The sequence below is a fragment of the Nanorana parkeri genome, unplaced genomic scaffold (genome assembly GCF_000935625.1).
Source record: "Nanorana parkeri isolate BGI_ZX_2015 unplaced genomic scaffold, ASM93562v1 scaffold203, whole genome shotgun sequence".
In the NCBI taxonomy this organism is placed as follows: domain Eukaryota; kingdom Metazoa; phylum Chordata; class Amphibia; order Anura; family Dicroglossidae; genus Nanorana; species Nanorana parkeri.
This window is the reverse complement of record NW_017306471.1, coordinates 865,627-871,799: the sequence shown is the minus strand read 5'-3', so window position 1 is coordinate 871,799 and position 6,173 is coordinate 865,627. Positions and strand designations below refer to the sequence as shown.

The 6,173-nt window shown below is 43.1% G+C and overlaps 1 pseudogene; it reads right to left on the bottom strand.

The window, feature by feature from the left end:
- Nucleotides 1–166: 166 nt before the first annotated feature.
- The window catches only part of LOC108786310, a 37,591-nt pseudogene continuing 31,584 nt past the window's right edge, over nucleotides 167–6,173 (bottom strand).

Sequence of the window (6,173 nt, the reverse complement as noted above, 5' to 3'; positions counted from 1 at the left end):
TTTGTGAAACCTTCCCCCCCCCCTCCCCCCCCCCAAAGATTCTGCCACCAGATATTAAAGACATTGTATAAAAATACTTACTCCTCCTTTGACCACAAGAAACGACACAGTTGTCCATGGTAGATGGCACACAAAAGCCAAGTCCAATGTGGAGTACTGTGATGCATCAGTACCTAAGGGGAAAAGAAAAAAAAAAAGTTTTAAAACCTAACCACTGTTGAGTATGGGTCTACATGCATTGGAAAAAGCAAACACTTGCCAGACAAAGCCACCCAAAAGACATTACCTTCCAGTTTTAGCATTTCTTTATCCACAGAAACAAATGCAACAGGTCCTTCAGAGGTCACAGTGTTCTTCAGAGACTGCAGTTCATGGTGTTCAGCCATTCTCCCTAAAAAGAGCATTTAAGCTTCAATTCCAAAATAGATCCTATGTTTCCCAAATCAAGCTGCCAAGTAATCTCCCTTTTATTTAAGGGTTGGAGATTTGTGAAACCCTCACCCACCTGCCCAACATTCTGCCACCGGTTATTTGAGACTTTGTATAAAAATTACTTACTCCTCCTTTGACCACAAGAAACGACACAGTTGTCCATGGTAGATGGCACACAAACAGAAGCACTGCAGTGGAAGTATACCTGCAGACAAATCACAGTTAGCTACAGCAACTATAAAAATCCTTCACAGCAAAGGTGGTTTGTATTCATTTACCAGGCCTCCAAGGGCAAGCTGGGTGCTGGAGTCTACAAATGTGAAGGTGTTGACAAGAAAGTGCTTGTAATAGTTTGGTAGAGGTACAGCCTGCGAAGGAGCTCCAACGGGAATCAGGCTGCTGATGTAGTTGTCACCATTAAAAGGGCAGCTGAAAAACCACCAAAAGATTCAGAGTTAGGACCTGCACCAAGGTATACTGGTATAACTTCTGTGCTACAGATGACTTACCTGGCAACCAAAACAGGCCATTGAGGGAGGAGTGTAGGATTTGCAGAGTTGGTGGCCCAGCAATCATTTAAGACAAGGACTAGGTTTGGGTCTGTCCTACCTATGATGCGGACCTCCAGGTAGACTGGGTCTCTGAGCACTTTAACCACAGGATAATTCTCTTCAGTGTAGTACGATTCATAGCCAAGATCTGCATTACACAGAAACAAGTTACAAATTGAGAGCCACAAACCAAACCCCCTGCTGCCCCCACTGAAAAGTGCACTTTAAGGTCATGTGAACATTGCAGTCTTATGTTAATAAATGATCAGTACTACCAAGCCCTGTACAACATAATTCATGTTGAGGTCATGCAAAACAAACACTGAACTAGTGGAAGCATGTTGGCTATATTGTGACAATTCTGTGCAATAAGTTCTTTAACCTCTTGCCGTCCGCCCGTTCAGAAAAAAAACGGACGGCAGACTCGCATCAGCGGGTTGCCGTCGCCAGACGGCATTTTTTTCCTGCGCGCGCACGGGCAGGAAAGACCCGCTCGTTACTACAGCCATTAACTGCTGTTTCACATACAACCGATCAGCGGCTCTATAGCCGCCGATTGGTTGTATGGTGTGAATTTCTGAGCGCCCCCCCAATCTCGAGTGCCGCCATCTCCCCCCTCACCTTTAATCCTGGGATCCGCTGGCCCATCTGCGGCCCGGGAGGGTGTCAGGAGGGAGTCAGCTCCTTGCTGATCTCCATCTGTAGTGTGAATGCAGAAGTGATGTGTGTTACATCACTTCCGCATTCACCTGTCAGTCATCTGGCTCCTACTGCCAGAGAGGAAGAAGCTGATGAAGCAAATCTGTGCTTCTTCAGCTTCTTTTGGGGTCTCCAGGTGACATTAGGGGTCTGGAGACCCCTAATGTCTCCATAAAGAGGACCTGTCAGTGTACCTGTGCTATTATATAGGGGATGGTATCCCCCTATGTAATAACAATAAGTGTAAAAAAAAAATATATAAATTAAAAAAAATAAGTTAAAAAAATAAGTCACAAATAAAAAAGTAACCCCCCCCCCAATGTGTATGTACATATAAACGTAAATATGCGTCGCATGCACCAGCGCGCGAAAATTACAATTGCGCTACACATGTTACGTATCGTCGCGAACGTCGCAGTTCGAGCAATCAATCACTGATAACACTAAACTGATGAGCGGTAAAGCTTTTAATGCGTCGCCTATGGCCAATTTTGGGTAATGTAGTTTGAGGTTTTGCACGCATGCGCAATTTTAAGGTTTGACATGTTTGGTGTCTCTTTACCCGAAGTGACCCCGTCTTTTATATTTTACCAAAAGATTTGGTAATAAATGTTTTAGAATTTAATATAGGGGGAACTGTTTTTTATTTTTTAATCTGTAGTTTTTCCTTAATATATTAAAAAATAAAAACCCCAGTGGTGATTAAATACCACCAAAAGAAAGCTCTATCTGTCCCCAAAAAAGGGTATAAAATTCATTTCAGTACAGCGCTGCATGACGGAATAAATGTCAGTCAAAGTACCGCAGCGCTGAATACTGAAAAATGGCCTGGATGGGAAGGGGGTTTAACACCCGGGATGTCAACTGGTTAAAAACCTGGTAATTGTCTCACCTTGTGCAATCCTCATCTCCAGCTCAAGAGGGCCTGTTGTACCAACAGTAGGAGGTGGTGGCAAGGTGTTCAGTCACAGCCAGTGGTACAGTACCTGCTTGATTGTAGCTGCAGCGCACAGTCACCCTAGATAAACCGTACAGTATTAAGATACCAGTGCTTTCCCCTTACTTGTAGCAGGTTTATCTTACCTCATTGTACTGTCCCTAGTGATAGAAGATCCCCGCCATGTCTGTATTGTTCTTACAGCTTCAATATTATTCTCATAGTTCACAGGACTACTGGGCAACTGCAATGAAGAAACATTGAGATAATTTCTGCAAGCCAGAAGAGGCAGTACGAGCCCCTAAAACAACACCTCCACCCAATATCAGTAGGATCATAATTCCAGAAGTTTGTCCTGTGCAAGTTTTTTGTGCAAGTTTTTTGTATGGCATGCAACACTCCAAGTGTTCTAAACCAGCTGGTGGCTTTCCGTACACAAGAAACCTGCAGATATTGGTTTAATACCCCAAGTATGCATGTTCTAGATTACCACAGGAGTAGGGGTGATGGTAAAGTACCCAAGTACCAATTAGGTCATAGTTCACTGAAAACACCATTAGAAGCAATCTCTAGACAAAATACCTAAAGAGTTCTAAGGGGCGGGCTTCCGATGACTGCAAACAGGCAGTGTGCGCGTGCGCACACCGGCCCGTTCGGCAGTTGTCGAACAAGCAGGCCTCTAACCCTCCGAGAAACGTACAATTCTCGGCGGGTTTTCAAGCCCGCTTGTTCGACAGAAGACGTGGGACCGTACAGTAGAATCGGTCGCACGCCTTCCATACACTTTGCGATTATCGTACGATTTCCTGCGTTTCTCGTACAGTGTATGGGCACCTTTACATATGCATGATGAGGTGCTACAAACCAACTTAAGGGCAAGACGATGGCCACATAATTCCATTGACTGTATTGTAATACCCACCTGATAAGCATTACCACAGGATAATGGGAATCTGAACACCGTAAAGGAATTACTTCTAGCTACTGACAGCCGAGTACAAGAGTCCAAACAAATCATATGAACAGAGTCCAGAAGCAGAGATGGTATGGTCAGATCTTTGGACACCGCTATCACCATTTTGTTATCAAGTGTGCACTGTGTGGTCACTGTAGGAAACAAAGATGAGTATCACTATAAAGATCAGGTTTTGAAAACAGTTTTATACCTAGCTACTGAGTATTGTTGACCCTGCAGTCTTTTAATGGATGAATCCATCTCATATCTGCGTTGACAAGTTAAGATTGCAGTGAAGACCACAGAATTATATAATACCAGCCAATAGGAACATATTAGAACCAGTGGGGCTGCATTGAGCCTGGAGAGGCCAATAAGAATAGTTTAGTGTGTTAAACCCACATGCCCAAGAAAAAGAAAAAGGCAGGTTACTTTAAAAATCAAATCACCATTATAGTAACTCAATACAAACCTAGTAACCACTATTTAGTACAATCAAGCTCATTCTAGACTGGACCTCCAAGTCACACAACCTGAAAAGCAGCCTTTAAATGCATTCTTAGTTATGGGCAAGGTGCCATCAACCTTACCTGCCACAGGTTGGGTCCAGAGATTCCCCCTCCCCCACAGACTGGCCATGTTTCAGCCAATACTGTTAGCCATTTTGTAAAGTAGTATTTAACTCCAACTTTAATCCCCCATAATGAATCAAGTGAGGAGGAGACTGGCTCACCTTGCTATGTGCAGAGTCCACTTACTATAGAGCCACATTGGTGGCTCTATAGGGCCCTGCAAGTGAAAGAAGCAACCACCAGATAGGATATCATGGGCCAATGCTCATGGGACCAAGCCGATTCTGTTAAACATCAGCAGCGTCCATTGTAAGCCATTTAATCAGCATTTAAAATAGCAAAAAACCTTTTGACTATAATTACTTGAATGTGCAAGAAGTATGCCACTTACACTTGTTGCCAAAGAAAAAGGGCATTCTAGCATCATTTGGGACATAGCAGCATCCCATCGCCTCACAGGTGTCTCTGGTTACAGATGTTTCAGCACAGGCCAGTTTGTCTTCTTGACTGACAGCAGAGCAGATGTCAGGGCTTGGGGCATCCATAGCTTCTAAACAAAACAAAAAACAGCTTTTACCTGTGTATACAAAAATTCATGCAGTGCTCCAGGGGAGGGGAAAAATCCCAATAACTACCCACTCCACTTTTTGGTGGACAGAATTAGAAACTATTTTTTGTACTCCCTCACTTTGTCCCAGTGACCACTCCAAGCAGTGAAAAGCAAACTACACAGTGCTCTTTAGTGTTAAGGTAGCATGCCAGTAGAAGTCTATTAATAAAATTTAATGACTTGTTACCTTTCTGTATTGGGCATTTCTTCTCCATCTTGTATTGCCCAACTGTACCATTCACAGTTTCTGCCACAAGCAGGACCATCATGTACTCTCCATTCTGTCACGGTAATAAAGTGTAAGAATATGTTATCTCTGGTGTCTCTACCCTGTCTCACCAAGTGTGTGTAGTGCTAGAATTTCAGGCTCATGTGGAGACCTACCTAGTTGGTAGCATTGCTCAGAACAAGTTCCTAATTTTTCAGAATTCTATTATGTCCTTTGGACAATTCCTTATACTAGAATTGGCCCATGACAGTGACAAAAACATGAAGTCAGGATTGTCAAACTTACCTCTACTCTTACATAGCATCCATCATAGGCAGCACCAACAACCGTTGTGTTATTAGGTCTCTGTCCTACCCAGAGCCCGCAAGCAGAATCGTTGGCAAGACTCAGAAATTCATCCTGGAAATCTAAACAGAATATGAAATATATAATCAGTGTACAAGAGGTTTACTAATGCAATTTAAGAGGGCTTTCTTGAAATGCACACTCCATTTTAAAACTGATAAGTATCCGAATAAGCCCAGCCACCATCTTTGGTGCTGGTTCAGCATGTAGAAACCATCCAGTCCTCATTGGGCGCCTGAGAGAACATGTGTTTAGTTTTCATTTGTTCTTTTGACCCCAATTGTTGTATTAGCGATTCATCACTTGAACCAATCAAGGTTCATGTTTTATGCTCTGGAGCAGAAGAGTAACAGGGTTATTCACACCGCGCGGTTTGGGCCACAAGGATCCGCTAAACTAACCCATACATGGAGTCCGTTCATGCGACCATGCGATCCGAACCGGTTTCAGCTTCCAGTCACAAATCAACTTCTGCCTCGTTCATACTAGCCCACCTGTTAAAATGCTCAGTTATAGTGTGCGTCCTCGTGTGGTATGACAGGTCCAGTAGTTGGCCAGTGTGATGTACTGTCTCACTGCATCACTCTTATGATGCACTCTTATGATGTTTATTTGGTGTTTACAAAGTGTGTGGCTGAGAGGTCACATGCGTTTTGCATCATTTTGGAATAGTTTTTAAAAAAAATATTTTAAAAAAAAGTAAACGATAAGATAAATAAAAATTTTACAAAGTAAAAAAAGAAATAAAAAAGTTAGAAAAAATTAAAGAAGCAATAAAAAAAAACCCTGCCGCCCTGCCATCTGGTTGCCATTCTCCATTGATGGGGGGGGGGGGGGGTGGGG